General features: G+C 51.8%; 1 protein-coding gene across 1 annotated transcript in view; it reads right to left on the bottom strand.

Annotated features, from left to right (window-relative positions):
* Nucleotides 1-16,071, bottom strand: part of RPIA (ribose 5-phosphate isomerase A) — a 57,524-nt gene extending 41,453 nt beyond the window's left edge. Inside the window, exon 1 of the mRNA XM_077478000.1 lies at nt 15,984-16,071. The gene's annotated coding sequence lies outside the window, so the exon portion shown is untranslated. The remainder of the gene's footprint in view (nt 1-15,983) is intronic.
* Nucleotides 16,072-16,458: the final 387 nt, after the last annotated feature.

Below are 16,458 nucleotides of genomic sequence, written 5' to 3'. Positions count from 1 at the left end.
GATGTTTAAAGCAGCTCAAATCAACTCAGAAGTAGTGATGGACGAACTTCCGACGGGACGTTTCGCGAACGCGAAACGCGAACGGACACAAACGTTCGCGAAAACGACCGTTCGCCGCGGGCTCCATTGACTTCAATGGGAGGCGAATTTCGCAAACCTTTAGGTCGAATTTGCGGCCACGGGGTAATTATTAGGGGGTAGCACGTAGTCCCACCACCTGGACAATAGCATAATACATGTATGAGGTGAATTTGGGATCGATAACTACAAGCATTTTTTTTTTATTTGGGAAATTGTTCTGACAATTCAGGACTATGGAGCTAATGAAGGCAATGGAGGAGAGGGAAGGTCAGGGACCAGGGTAGGCAAACAAGAGGGTGCAGGAGATACAGAGCACTGACAGCAGCACCGTAATACAGAGCACTGACATCAGCACCGTGACATACAGCGCTGACAGCAGCTCCGTGACATACAGCGCTGACAGCAGCTCCGTGACATACAGCGCTGACAGCAGCTCCGTGACATACAGCGCTGACAGCAGCTCCGTGACATACAGCGCTGACAGCAGCTCCGTGACATACAGCGCTGACAGCAGCTCCGTGACATACAGCGCTGACAGCAGCACCGTGACATACAGCGCTGACAGCAGCTCCGTGACATACAGCGCTGACAGCAGCTCCGTGACATACAGCGCTGACAGCAGCTCCGTGACATACAGCGCTGACAGCAGCTCCGTGACATACAGCGCTGACAGCAGCTCCGTGACATACAGCGCTGACAGCAGCACCGTGACATACAGCGCTGACAGCAGCTCCGTGACATACAGCGCTGACAGCAGCTCCGTGACATACAGCGCTGACAGCAGCTCCGTGACATACAGCGCTGACAGCAGCTCCGTGACATACAGCGCTGACAGCAGCTCCGTGACATACAGCGCTGACAGCAGCTCCGTGACATACAGCGCTGACAGCAGCTCCGTGACATACAGCGCTGACAGCAGCTCCGTGACATACAGCGCTGACAGCAGCTCCGTGACATACAGCGCTGACAGCAGCACCGTAAGCAGCCCCAGGAGGAAGTCAGCACAGCACAGGGATGGTGTGATCCCCTCATAATAAGAACCCCCAGGAGGAAGTCAGCACAGCACAGGGATGGTGGGAGCCCCTCATAATAAGAACACCCAGGAGGAAGTCAGCACAGCACAGGGATGGTGGGAACCCCTCATAATAAGCAGCCCCAGTAGAAATATGACACCGCTCAACCTCTTCAAAGAGGAGGGTAGGGGCATATAGTACGGTGTGCTTTTTTGGGTCAGGGAAGTGAGCCAAATGAATTAAGAAGGTCTGTGTGCTTGATTCCAAAAATTGTTTATAGACATATACATGGTCTACTGATCACATGTGTTGAATTCCTCCGAGATCCATGCCTCATTCATTTTTAGAAATGTGAGGTAGTTAACACTGTGGTGAGCTAGGCGAGTACGCTTATCGGTCACAATCCCCCCTGCTGCGCTGAACGTCCTTTCGGACAGGACACTGGATGAGGGGCAAGCCAACAGTTCGATTGCAAATTGGGCAAGCTCTGGCCAGAGGTCAAGCCTGCCCACCCAGTAGTCTAGGGGTTCATCACTCCTCAGAGCGTCCACATCGGCCGTTAACCCAATGTAGTCGGACACCTGACGGTCTAGGCGTTCCCTGATGCTGGATCCGGATGACACCTGTCGATGGGTCGGCTGAAAGAATGACCTCATATCCGAAGTCACCAACACATCTTCAAACCGGCCTCTTCTTGCAGGCGCTGTTGGATTGGTACCCGCAAATCCTTCTCTGGGAGTGGGAATTGCTCCTCTGCCAGCGCACGCAAAAGCAGAATGCAGCATTTCTCGAAGCAAGGCCTGGAAGTGCTGCATTCTGACAGCCCTCTGCGACGGCGGTAACATTTCCGCCATTTTGTGTTTGTACCGGGGGTCTAAGTACGTTGCCACCCAGTACTGGTCCTTGACCCTCATGCTTTTTATACGGGGGTCCCTATTAAAACACTGGAGCATGAAGGCCCCCATTTGCACTAAAGTGGAAGCGGTGTGGTGGCCTGGCTCCTGCTCATCATCCAGGATAATGTCGTCCTCTTCATTCTCCTCTCCCCATCCTCGCACAACAGGGATCCCAGAAAGGTTTAAAGCATGCTCTTCTTGCTCCTGCTCATCCGCCCCGGCACCATCCTCCTCTGACTCCTCATCAGACTCCTGTTGTTGACTTGTCTCAGATAGAGTAGCCCCCCCTGGGAATTCATCCAGCATTGCGACTTCCTCATCTTCCCGCTCCTGCTCCTCCACAGCCTGATCAATGACACGACGCAATGCACGCTCCAGAAAGAAGGCATAAGGTACCATGTCACTGATGGCGCCATGGCTGCGACTGACCAGTTTGGTGATCTCCTCAAATGGCCGCAGAAGTCTGCATGTGTCGCGCATGAGCAGCCACTGGCGCGGTGAAAAAAAACCCAGCTCCCCAGAACCGTTTCTTTCGCAGAGTTCATACAGGTAGACGTTAACTGCACGTTTCTGCTGGAGCAGCCTATCAAGCATATAGAAGGTTGAGTTCCATCGCGTCGGGCAATCGCAAATAAGACGTCTGACCGGCAGATGGTGTCGCCGCTGAATGTCAGCAAGGCGAGCCATGGCCGTGTAAGATCTTCTGAAATGGGCCGAGATTTTCCTTGCCTGCCGCAAGATGTCCTGGACCCCAGGGTATTTGACAAGGAATCGCTGCACGACCAAGTTTAAGACGTGTGCCATGCACGGCACGTGCGTGATTTTGCCCTGTTTCAATGCGCTAAGCAGATTGGCACCGTTGTCACACACCACTTTACCAACTGTCAAATTGAGCGGTGTTAGCCACTCATCTGCCTGTGAACGCAAAGCTGAAAGGAGTGCCGGGCCAGTGTGGCTCTTTGCTTCCAGGCACAACAGACGCAGCACGGCATGGCAACGTCTCACCTGGCATGTGGAATAGGTTCTGGGGAGCTTGGGCGGTGCAGTGGAAGAGACGCTAGCAGCGGAAAAGGAGGAGGCAGCTGAGGAGGAGAGGGAGGAGGATGGAGTAGGAGGAGGAGAAGAAGAGTCAGGCCTGCATGCAATCCGTGGCGGTAAAACCAAATCTACACGGGTGCCACGGGTTACATGCTTGACGGCCGTCAGAAGGTTCACCCAGTGGGCAGTAAAACTGATATACCTTCCCTGCCCGTGTTTGCTAGACCACGTGTCTGTGGTCAGATGTATCTTGGCACCGACACTGTGTGCCAGAGATACATTCACTTGCCGCTGAACATGGCCATATAGCTCTGGGATGCCCTTCTCTGAGAAATACTTCCTTCCTGGGACCTTCCATTGTGGTGTTCCAATGGCCACAAATTTGCGAAAGGCCTCCGAGTCCACCAGTTTATATGGCAGTAGTTGGCGGGCTATGAGTTCTGACAAGCCAGCCGCCAACCGTTGGGCAAGAGGGTTATCCGGCGTCATCATTTTTTTACGCTCAAACATTAGGCCCACGGAAGCCTGCCTTTTTGCAGAAAAATGTGAGCTTGGCGTGATGGAAGGTGGAGTGGAGGACAATTGTGAGGAGAGAGGAGAAGGAGAAGTAGAAGACGAGGCTGGACGGTGAGAGCCTGCAGTGTGGCTTTGTGTGTTCCGTTGCTCCCACTGGGCTCGGTGATGGCTGCTCATGTGCCTTCTTAAGGCGGTCGTCCCTAGGTGAGTATTGGGCTTACCGCGACTAACGCGTTGACTGCAAAGATTGCAGATGGCAACGCTATTGTCAGCAGCGGACACGTTAAAAAAAGCCCACACTGCGGAGCCATGTGCCGGTGTCCTGGGAGCGCCAGATGTGACCGTACATGGTCGATGACTCGCTCCTGATACATTTGCAGTCTGCTTTGTCCCTGCTGTGCAATGTAAGTCATTGCTGCTTCTCCTCCCTATCTGCTGGTCCATATCTCCCTCTGAACTCCCCTCCTCTTCCTCTCTTGTGGGCACCCACGTGACATCACTAGACACGTCATCATCAACGTCACCTTCCCCACCGCTATAAGTAGAGTAGGCAGCAACACCGGGGACCAACCTCCTCCTTGGGCTGATCTGGGTACTGGCGTCAGACTGCTGAGTAGCGCTTGTTGCTACCTCCTCTTCCTGATCCAATACCAAGAGTGGCTGCGCATCAGAAATGTCCTCTTGATATGGATCGGAAAATAATTCCAGTGACTCAAGCGGAAGGTATGTGGTGGTGGTGGTGGTGGTCGTGTTGTTGGTGGTAGTGTCTTTGGGGGTGCACATAGCAGAGAGTGAAGAAGAGGGTGCAGATCGAGAGGATGAGGAGGGTGCAGAAGAGTAAGGCTGAGCGAGCCACTCAACCAAGTCTGGTGCATCCTTTAAAGTAATTGAACGCACCTTCTGCAACTTCCCACTTTGGCTCAAGCCTGTTGCTCCTGCCCTACCCCTACCACCCCTGCGGAAGGGCCTGCCTCTTCCTCTGCATGTCATTTTTTAAATGACCCTGTGACAAAACTCTTAGTCCCTATACCGCTGAAGGACTGCTGCAGTATAGGTGAGCGGTCAGCAGTGGTGCACGTCAACCCTATCTATTGTGGACCGATAGCGGTCCTTACAGAACAGCAGACTGTACCGCACTCAAGCCTATGTACCGTAGCACCCTATACCAAGTTACCAGTCCTTATAAGAACTTTTGTGGACCAAGCAGGTTGTGTATTAGTGTTTAGCAGACTGTACGTCAGTCCCTATACCGCTGAAGGACTGCTGCAGTATAGGGCAGCGGTCAGCAGTGGTGCACGTCAACCCTATCTATTGTGGACCGATAGCGGTCCTTACAGAACAGCAGACTGTACCGCACTCAAGCCTATGTACCGTAGCACCCTATACCAAGTTACCAGTCCTTATAAGAACTTTTGTGGACCAAGCAGGTTGTGTATTAGTGTTTAGCAGACTGTACGTCAGTCCCTATACCGCTGAAGGACTGCTGCAGTATAGGGCAGCGGTCAGCAGTGGTGCACGTCAACCCTATCTATTGTGGACCGATAGCGGTCCTTACAGAACAGCAGACTGTACCGCACTCAAGCCTATGTACCGTAGCACCCTATACCAAGTTACCAGTCCTTATAAGAACTTTTGTGGAACAAGCAGGTTGTGTGTTAGTGATTAGCAGACTGTACGTCAGTCCCTATACCGCTGAAGGACTGCTGCAGTATAGGTGAGCGGTCAGCAGTGGTGCACGTCAACCCTATCTATTGTGGACCGATAGCGGTCCTTACAGAACAGCAGACTGTACCGCACTCAAGCCTATGTACCGTAGCACCCTATACCAAGTTACCAGTCCTTATAAGAACTTTTGTGGACCAAGCAGGTTGTGTATTAGTGTTTAGCAGACTGTACGTCAGTCCCTATACCGCTGAAGGACTGCTGCAGTATAGGGCAGCGGTCAGCAGTGGTGCACGTCAACCCTATCTATTGTGGACCGATAGCGGTCCTTACAGAACAGCAGACTGTACCGCACTCAAGCCTATGTACCGTAGCACCCTATACCAAGTTACCAGTCCTTATAAGAACTTTTGTGGACCAAGCAGGTTGTGTATTAGTGTTTAGCAGACTGTACGTCAGTCCCTATACCGCTGAAGGACTGCTGCAGTATAGGGCAGCGGTCAGCAGTGGTGCACGTCAACCCTATCTATTGTGGACCGATAGCGGTCCTTACAGAACAGCAGACTGTACCGCACTCAAGCCTATGTACCGTAGCACCCTATACCAAGTTACCAGTCCTTATAAGAACTTTTGTGGACCAAGCAGGTTGTGTATTAGTGTTTAGCAGACTGTACGTCAGTCCCTATACCGCTGAAGGACTGCTGCAGTATAGGGCAGCGGTCAGCAGTGGTGCACGTCAACCCTATCTATTGTGGACCGATAGCGGTCCTTACAGAACAGCAGACTGTACCGCACTCAAGCCTATGTACCGTAGCACCCTATACCAAGTTACCAGTCCTTATAAGAACTTTTGTGGAACAAGCAGGTTGTGTGTTAGTGATTAGCAGACTGTACGTCAGTCCCTATACCAATGAAGGACTGCTGCAGTATAGGGCAGCGGTCAGCAGTAGTGCACGGCAACCCTATGTATTGTGGACCGATAGCGGTCCTTACAGAACAGCAGACTGTAACGCACTCAGGCCTATGTACCGTAGCACCCTATACCAAGTTACCAGTCCTTATAAGAACTTTTGTGGACCAAGCAGGTTGTGTGTTAGTGATTAGCAGACTGTACGTCAGTCCCTATACCAATGAAGGACTGCTGCAGTATAGGGCAGCGGTCAGCAGTAGTGCACGGCAACCCTATGTATTGTGGACCGATAGCGGTCCTTACAGAACAGCAGACTGTACTGCACTCAGGCCTATGTACCGTAGCACCCTATACCAAGTTACCAGTCCTTATAAAAACTTTTGTGGACCAAGCAGGTTGTGTGTTAGTGTTTAGCAGACTGTGCGTCAGTCCCTATACCGCTGAAGGACTGCTGCAGTATAGGGCAGCGGTCAGCAGTAGTGCACGGCAACCCTATGTATTGTGGACCGATAGCGGTCCTTACAGAACAGCAGACTGTAACGCACTCAGGCCTATGTACCGTAGCACCCTATACCAAGTTACCAGTCCTTATAAGAACTTTTGTGGACCAAGCAGGTTGTGTGTTAGTGATTAGCAGACTGTACGTCAGTCCCTATACCAATGAAGGACTGCTGCAGTATAGGGCAGCGGTCAGCAGTAGTGCACGGCAACCCTATGTATTGTGGACCGATAGCGGTCCTTACAGAACAGCAGACTGTACTGCACTCAGGCCTATGTACCGTAGCACCCTATACCAAGTTACCAGTCCTTATAAGAACTTTTGTGGACCAAGCAGGTTGTGTGTTAGTGATTAGCAGACTGTACGTCAGTCCCTATACCAATGAAGGACTGCTGCAGTATAGGGCAGCGGTCAGCAGTAGTGCACGGCAACCCTATGTATTGTGGACCGATAGCGGTCCTTACAGAACAGCAGACTGTACTGCACTCAGGCCTATGTACCGTAGCACCCTATACCAAGTTACCAGTCCTTATAAGAACTTTTGTGGACCAAGCAGGTTGTGTATTAGTGTTTAGCAGACTGTGCGTCAGTCCCTATACCGCTGAAGGACTGCTGCAGTATAGGGCAGCGGTCAGCAGTAGTGCACGGCAACCCTATGTATTGTGGACCGATAGCGGTCCTTACAGAACAGCAGACTGTACCGCACCCAAGCCTATGTACCGTAGCACCCTAGACAGACCAAGTTACCAGTCCTGATAAAGAGCTTTGTGGAACAAGTGAGTTGTGAATGATTAGCAGACTGCAGCAGAAGGGCAGCAGTCAAGTATAATATTCTTTCTATATTTGGAAGAAAGAATATTATACGTGTACAAGCCTATTACCGTACCACTGATACCAGTCCTGAAAAGAACCTTTGTGGAACTAATAGTAACAGCAAGTCTTTAAAATTATCCTCACTGCCTGACACACTGCTTCCTGCCTGTCCCTATACAAATTGGCAAAAAAGAGTAGGCTGGAACGATTAGCTGGAACAGCTCTTTTGTGGACCTGATAGTAACAGCTAATGATGATGATGATGATGATGATGAAGAAAGACTAATCTGGCTGAGCTGTCCCTAAAATAGCAGCATACAGCGCTCTGTCCCTTTATCTAAACTGACAAAAGAAACTCAGGCTGCTGACCTAACACCTATACCAGTCCTGAAAAGAACTTTTGTGTACCAAATAGCTAGCGTTTTCTCTGTCCCTACTCCACACAGGATCCTTTCCCTACAGTGACAGAAGAAAGAATGTAAAATGGCCACCGGATCGGGTGTATTTATAGGTTAGGGGGAATGTCCAAGTGTCCATGAGCTGTCATGTCTCAATTGGTTGTCCTGTAACACATGATAAACGTGTCACGAAAGGTTAAAGTTCTTGTATACATTAAACACGTAAGTCCGCCGGGGCGAACGACGGAAAAAGGCGTTCGAACCCGCGGACGGCGAAAGTCGGAAATTCGCCGCGAAACGACCGCCGGGCGAACCGTTCGGCCATCACTACTCAGAAGCAGTCAGGTGCAGTTTTAAAGCAATTCATGGTCAAGTAACATAAAAGCATATTGCATTTGGTTTGTAGAGACTGTCTACTCAAAATTGAACCGTATGGACTAAGACTGGGATGCCATTAAAGTTCATGTAAAGGCAGGTGTCCCAATACTTTTGGTAATATAGTGTACAGTATCTCACAAACGTAAGTACACCCCTCACATTTTTTGTAAATAATTTTATTCTCTCTTTCCATGTCACAACACTGAAGAAATTACACTTTGCTACAATGTAAAGTAATGAGTGTACAGCTTGTATAACAGTGTATATTTGCTGCCCCCTTAAAATAACTCAACACAGCCATTAATGTCTAAACCGCTGGCAACAAAAGTTAGTACACCGCTAAGTAAAAATGTCCACATTTGTCCCAAAGTGTCAATATTGTGTGACCACCATTATTTTACAGCACTGCCTTAACCCTCTTGGGCATGGAGTTCACCAGAGCTTCATGGGTTGCCACTGGAGTCCTCTTCCGATCCTCCATGATGACATCACCGAGCTGGTGGATGGTAGAGACCTTGCGCTTCTCCACCTTCCATTTGAGGATGCCCCACAGATGCTCAATAGGGTTTAGGTCTGGAGACATGCTTGGCCAGTCCATCACCTTTATCCTCAGCTTCTTTAGCAAGGCAGTTATACTTGCCTGCTCTGTGCAGGGGTTTCGCACTGAGCAGCCTGGATCCTCCTCTTCATGGGTCCCCTGCTGTGCTCCTGGCCACTCCCTCCTGCCAAGTGCCCTACAGAAAGCAGCTCTTCTCACTGGCTGTGATTGATAGCAGTGGGAACCAATGGCTCCTGTCTCAGCAAGGGCTGGACTGGGACAGAAATTTGGCCCTGCACTTCATCCAGACTGGCCCACTTACATTTTGAGTGTCCCATCAGCACCCCCTTACATCAGAGTGTCCCATCAGCACCCCCTTACATCAGAGTGTCCCATCAGCACCCCCTTACATCAGAGTGTCCCATCAGCACCCCCTTACATCAGAGTGTCCCATCAGCACCCCCTTAGCCATCGGCCCACCGGGAAACTCTTTTAACTGCACCAAATTTTTTAATGTATGTACATAAAAAGTACATAAAAGTACATAGGAGCATGTCCTCCTTGCTACAGCATATAACCAACAGTGCATATTTTGCACGTAAGCTACCATATGGAGAATCACAGCAAAATTATTTAGTGACCCATGTGAAGCATCACAAAATACAAACTATTGGTAGACAAATGTCAGGTTTTGGAAAAACTGCTTCATTATATTATATCACATAAACAGTGGTGTGGTCTGCAAAACATCTTGCTACATTTCCCAAGCCTTACCCAATCAATGTTGGGTGATGACTGACCGTATCCGCTAAAGTTACTAAAGAGGCTTTGTTATATGAAAACAGGAACTTCACCCCAACAACTAATATAGCTACCCTATGCAACCAATCTGAATACATGTGCCTGCCTGAGTGAATTAATGCTAAAAAGTTGCTATGGGTTAATGCATTTGAAACAGCATGCCCTTTCCAAAAATCACAGCTTGATGATAAACACAGTACAATCTGAAAGATACAAAGAACGGAAGAAATCTGGTCATCCTCGCTCATACTGCACATCAGACTGACAAATTATTATAGCATGCATAGTACAAGGCTCATTCACATTCTTCCATAATTGGTATTCAAGATATTTTCCAGGAGGCCAATATCAGTAGAATTTAAGTGTGACCAAACGCACATCATAGAAAACTATCAATAAATGGTGTATTACATGCCGTTCATACTCACCCAGTCAATATGAGATTCATTTTCTGCTGCTCTATCGCCCCCTCCTGTCCATGTCCCCAATTCAGTTAGGGATTTTGCAGCTGTGGTGGCAACTCTGCACATGCTCAGTTTTTAGCGAGTTTCTATGCTGAGCATTTCCTCCTTATCACAAATCTGTGCAGCCCATGCGACTATAGAGTTACACATGTGGGTGTATGCATAGTGGTAAAGACTATGTGACTACTAGTCCCTCCCCCATGTCCGCTAATCAGCTAAACACCATGGGGTGGTATATTACATGTAGATTCATGGAGGCTTCACCTCCCTCTTATTCCAAGACACATGCTGGAGGGGGCGCGACAGCCTGTGACTGGCAGAAATCCGCCCACGCCATGTTATTGCCTCAAAACAAAGATTTCATATCATATATTTGAATGCGGATTTATTCATATGATTTATATTTATTCTGTATTCCAAAAGCAGTTTTTTGGTTTTTTTTTTTTTTTTTTTTTTTTTTTAACATGTGACCAGCAGGAGAGGTTTAGAAGCTCCTCCTGCTTATTTTTCCCCAGAAGACAGGCTGGGTGAGATCAGAGTCATGCGAGAGCTGTATATTGATTAGAAAAAAAAAAAAAAAAAAAAGCACCACACAGCCAAGCACACAGCATTTTCAGTCATCTTCCTTTGGTTTCTACTTATCCTATTTGCATGACAGGAGACTGTGACCGGCTCTCAATGAAGCCAGTTCACACAACTCCAGGGTGGCCGTGGTCCGCATTGGAAAAGAGTCCTGTTTTTCAGGCTAAAAATTAAATTCACACCTGAATCAGTGAAAAGGGTTGCAATGGACCCCCTGCTGGGACCCCCAGCCACACCAGTGTGAACCCAGCCTTACGCAATACAATATATTTATAAATCTGTGCGTAGTGCTCAGTGATGCTGGATGAGAAATGCCTAAAATGACAATAGGTCACTAAAGCATTAAAACCTAAATTCCAGGTTTGTTATCGACTTTAAATAGTTTGTATGGTCCAAGCTGGATCAAAAAAAAATATCCATAATGAAGTTATTCTGGTGCTATATCATTCTGATAGACTAAGGTGGAAAGTGGTTTGCGCAAAAGTTATAGCATCTACAAAATAGGGGATAGTTTTATGAGGATAGATAGGACACACATTTTTATTTAATATTATTTTACTAGTAATGGCGGCGATCAGCGACTTTATCATGACTGCGACATTATGGAGGACACGTCAGACAATTTTGACACATTTTTTGGGACCACTGGCATTATTACAGCGATCAGTGCGATTAAAATTGCATTGATTACTGTAAAAATTTCACTGACAGTGAAGGGGTTAATATGTATCCTAGGGAGTGTTCTAACTGAAGGGGGGGGGGGGGTGGAACTGTGCAGGGAAACTAGCAGATCGCTGTTCATACTCTGTGGAACTGGAAACTATGTGTTTACCGAGCAATTGCGGGAGCCTGGCGGTTATTGAGACCGCCGGGCACTCACATCAGCTCAGGAGCGAGCGGGGAGGGGGAGGGGGGGGGGAGCAAGCACCCCCTAGTGGCTGTTTATGTTATCAACGTATCATAACAGCAATTCACACAGCCGAGCCATGCTGCAGCAGTACAACTGCGGCAGCTGGTCGGCTAGAGGTTAAAACAGTTTAAAGCACGGGTGTGGGGACCTTCCCACTGCAAGTTAATGTCATAATGTGCTAGTGTGCATCACATACTAGCACATTATGAGAGACTTACCTTAATGTGGAGGTCCACACAAAAATAGAACTTCCGCTTTTTAGACCCCCCCCACCCTCCAGTGTGCCATTTGGCACCTTTCAGGGGGGAGAGGGAGTGTGCAGATACAGGTATTTGCACCGACTTCTGGGCAGAGACCCCTGGGGGGGGGGGTCTACCCCACTCAACCCCGCCCCCCCCCCCCCCCCACTGACTGCTGGGACCCAGAGGCAGCAGGGACCATTCAGATTGCACAGTGTGACTCACAGTAGGGAAGTATTATGGGCAGTAGGAAGTGAAGCCGCAAGGCTTCACTTCCAGATTCCCTTAGATGGTGGCGGCAGCATTCGAGGACCGACAGACGGCTCGGGTGCCCTGGACAGGTAAGTGTCCTTATTTTAAAAAAGTCAGCAGCTGCAGTATTTGTAAAAAAAAAAAAAAAATTATTGGTGGATCTCCGCTTTAAAATTAAGCCCTCAAGCAGCACACCGTCACCACTGATAGTGCTTCCATCTTCACCCGGTCTTCCAGGCTCTAGCTGTTTTCTACAGAAGCAACATTCGATATCAGTTTCTACAGATTTGTAACAATCCTGTCCCCAAAAAGGAGCTTACTGTGCTTATTCAATTATACAAACAGTGTGGTCAGTAATGGGTGAAATAGGAGGTCCCCAGATACATCAACGGTAATAAATCTTACCTACTGTCTGCATTTTACACTGCCTCTGCAAAGGGGAGCCCACCTAAGCCACTGTAAAAAAGGGGGTCCCCACCTTTGCCTGCCTAAGCCACTGCAAAAACGGGGGAGGAAGCCCGTCATTGCCTGCCTGAGCCACTGCAAAAAGGGGGGGGGGGGGGGAGGAAGCCCGCCATTGCCAGCCTGAGCCACTGCAAAAGGGGGGAGGGGGGGGAGGAAGCCCGCCATTGCCTGCCTGAGCCACTGCAAAAGGGGGGAGGGGGGGGAGGAAGCCCGCCATTGCCTGCCTGAGCCACTGCAAAAGGGGGGAGGGGGGGGAGGAAGCCCGCCATTGCCTGCCTGAGCCACTGCAAAAGGGGGGGAGGGGGAGGAAGCCCGCCATTGCCTGCCTGAGCCACTGCAAAAGGGGGGAGGGGGGGGGGAGGAAGCCCGCCATTGCCTGCCTGAGCCACTGCAAAAGGGGGGGGGGGGGGAGGAAGCCCGCCATTGCCTGCCTGAGCCACTGCAAAAGGGGGGAGGGGGGGGAGGAAGCCCGCCATTGCCTGCCTGAGCCACTGCAAAAGGGGGGGGGGAGGAAGCCCGCCATTGCCTGCCTGAGCCACTGCAAAAAGGGGGGGGGGAGGAAGCCCGCCATTGCCTGCCTGAGCCACTGCAAAAGGGGGGGGGGGGGAGGAAGCCCGCCATTGCCTGCCTGAGCCACTGCAAAAGGGGGGGGGGGGGGAGGAAGCCCGCCATTGCCTGCCTGAGCCACTGCAAAAGGGGGGGGAGGAAGCCCGCCATTGCCTGCCTGAGCCACTGCAAAAGGGGGGGGAGGAAGCCCGCCATTGCCTGCCTGAGCCACTGCAAAAGGGGGGGGGGAGGAAGCCCGCCATTGCCTGCCTGAGCCACTGCAAAAGGGGGGGGGGGGGGAGGAAGCCCGCCATTGCCTGCCTGAGCCACTGCAAAAGGGGGGGGAGGGGGAGGAAGCCCGCCATTGCCTGCCTGAGCCACTGCAAAAGGGGGGGGGGAGGAAGCCCGCCATTGCCTGCCTGAGCCACTGCAAAAGGGGGGGGGGGAGGAAGCCCGCCATTGCCTGCCTGAGCCACTGCAAAAGGGGGGGGGGGGGGAGGAAGCCCGCCATTGCCTGCCTGAGCCACTGCAAAAGGGGGGGGGGGGGGGGGAGGAAGCCCACCATTGCCTGCCTGAGCCACTGCAAAAGGGGGGGGGGGGAAGCCCGCCATTGCCTGCCTGAGCCACTGCAAAAAGGGGGGGGGGGGGAGGGGAAGCCCGCCATTGCCTGCCTGAGCCACTGCAAAAGGGGGAGGGGAAGCCCGCCATTGCCTGCCTGAGCCACTGCAAGGGGGGGGGAAGCCCGCCATTGCCTGCCTGAGCCACTGCAAAGGGGGGTGGGAAGGAAGCCCGCCATTGCCTGCCTGAGCCACTGCAAGGGGGGGGGAAGGAAGCCCGCCATTGCCTGCCTGAGCCACTGCAAGGGGGGGGGGGGAAGGAAGCCCGCCATTGCCTGCCTGAGCCACTGCAAGGGGGGGGGGGGGGGGGAAAGGAAGCCCGCCATTGCCTGCCTGAGCCACTGCAAGGGGGGGGGGAAGGAAGCCCGCCATTGCCTGCCTGAGCCACTGCAAGGGGGGGGGGGAAGGAAGCCCGCCTGAGCCACTGCAAGGGGGGGGGGAAGGAAGCCCGCCATTGCCTGCCTGAGCCACTGCAAGGGGGGGGGGAAAGGAAGCCCGCCATTGCCTGCCTGAGCCACTGCAAGGGGGGGGGAAAGGAAGCCCGCCATTGCCTGCCTGAGCCACTGCAAGGGGGGGGAAGGAAGCCCGCCATTGCCTGCCTGAGCCACTGCAAAGAGGGGGGGGGAAGCCCGCCATTGCCTGCCTGAGCCACTGCAAAGGGGGGGGGGGGGGAAGCCCGCCATTGCCTGCCTGAGCCACTGCAAAGGGGGGGGAAGCCCGCCATTGCCTGCCTGAGCCACTGCAAGGGGGGGGGGGGGGGGGAAGGAAGCCCGCCATTGCCTGCCTGAGCCACTGCAAGGGGGGGGGGGAAGGAAGCCCGCCATTGCCTGCCTGAGCCACTGCAAAGAGGGGGGGGGGGGGAAGCCCGTCATTGCCTGCCTGAGCCACTGCAAAGAGGGGGGGGGGGAGGAAGCCCGCCATTGCCTGCCTGAGCCACTGCAAAGAGGGGGGGGGGGGGAAGGGAAGGAAGCCCACCATTGCCTGCCTGAGCCACTGCAAAGAGGGGGGGGGGGGAGAGGAAGCCCGCCATTGCCTGCCTGAGCCACTGCAAAGAGGGGGGGGGGGGAGAGGAAGCCCGCCATTGCCTGCCTGAGCCACTGCAAAGAGGGGGGGAAGGAAGCCCGCCATTGCCTGCCTGAGCCACTGCAAAGAGGGGGGGAAGCCCGCCATTACCTGCCTGAGCCACTGCAAAAGGGAGGGGGGGAAGCCCGCCATTACCTGCCTGAGCCACTGCAAAAGGGAGGGGGGGAAGCCCGCCATTACCTGCCTGAGCCACTGCAAAAGGGAGGGGGGGAAGCCCGCCATTACCTGCCTGAGCCACTGCAAAAGGGGGGGGGGGAAGCCCGCCATTGCCTGCCTGAGCCACTGCAAAAGGGGGGGGGGAAGCCCGCCATTGCCTGCCTAAGCCACTGCAAAAGGGGGGGGGGGAAGCCCGCCATTGCCTGCCTGAGCCACTGCAAAAAGGGGGGGGAAGTCCGCCATTGCCTGCCTGAGCCACTGCAAAAGAGGGGAGTGCATGAGCCACTGTAAAAGGGGGGGGGGGTGGGGAGGAAGCCCGCCATTGCCTGTGTCACTGCAAAAGAGAGGGGGGGGGGAAGGAAGCCCGCCATTGCCTGCCTGAGCCACTGCAAAAGGGGGGAGGAAGCCCGCCTTTGCCTGCCTGAGCCACTGCAAAAAGGGGGGGGTCCCGCCTTTGCCTGCTTAAACCACTACAAAGGGGGGGGGGTCCCCTGCCTTTGCCTGTGTAAAGCAACTGCAAAAGGGGAGGACGAGGAGGGGGGGGGGGGGGGTCCTGCCTAATGTGCTGCAAAAGGAGAAAAAAAAAAAAAAAAAAAAAAACCAAACACCTTTACCCACCTCAAGCACTGCAAAAGGGGAGCCCCGCTTCTCCCACCTTAGTCACTGCGGAGGGGGAGCTCCCCTTACCCTGCTTCCACCACTACAAAAAGGGTAGCCCCACTTTTCCTGCCATTTTTATCACAATATAATGGTGATTTCAGAAATACTTCTTTTCATAAATGAACTGCAAGTTAGTGTGATAACTTTTAATCAAATTTGCTCCCAGCAGAAATCTGATTGGATGAGACCGAATCAAACCTTCCTGTGTTGTCTCAAAGTATCATTTTCAATTTAAAGATCATCTGGAACAATTAAATCTATGACCGCTTATCATAACAGAATGGACTGACCCTTCAACATCACAATAAGTTCAGATTGTTTACAAACATTCCCTATAGAGAAGCAAAATGATACAACATATAATAATCAATGACGAGAGTGGATACAGAATAGAACAATCCGCACAATGTGATCTCCCTTCAATCAGGATAATATAGGATGGAACTCACTGCTCTGCTGCACTTACTATTGAGAGGGATCCTCAGCTTCTGGCAATGTGATGATCACCCAGCACACACCATGCTGCCTTCCCAGTAATGCACTGGGCCATGTGATGTCAGGGAGGGGGAGGGGACAACCACAAGCCTGCAATCACAATGAAGTCACATTTTAGTTTATTATCATTGCGATCAAAGGGGATGTTCTGTTTATCTCTCAGCTGCTGTACGTTCACAACGCTCTGCTGTGCAGGAATCTGCCCTGTTTTGTAATGTTTACAACTTTACATAAATAAAATGTTATGTTTTGCAACATTGTAACTTGTAGATAAAAGGTACGTTTCATGATTTGTCCACTAGAGGGCAGCAACGACTCTGCAATGCAAACAGTAAATGAACGCAAGTCAGACAAGACCTTTAGTTTTGGATAGAGCAGGGATGGGTTAGAGCCCCTGAAAAAAAAAGTTTGGTTGACTGTCTGTATGAAAAAGCCCAAAAGGGATG

This window comes from Lithobates pipiens, unplaced genomic scaffold (genome assembly GCF_037356315.1).
Source record: "Lithobates pipiens isolate NorthernLeopardFrog02 unplaced genomic scaffold, aLitPip1_a1.2 Scaffold_13, whole genome shotgun sequence".
In the NCBI taxonomy this organism is placed as follows: Eukaryota; Metazoa; Chordata; class Amphibia; order Anura; family Ranidae; genus Lithobates; species Lithobates pipiens.
Note: the sequence above shows the minus strand (reverse complement) of the source record. Positions and strands in the feature narration are given on the sequence as shown.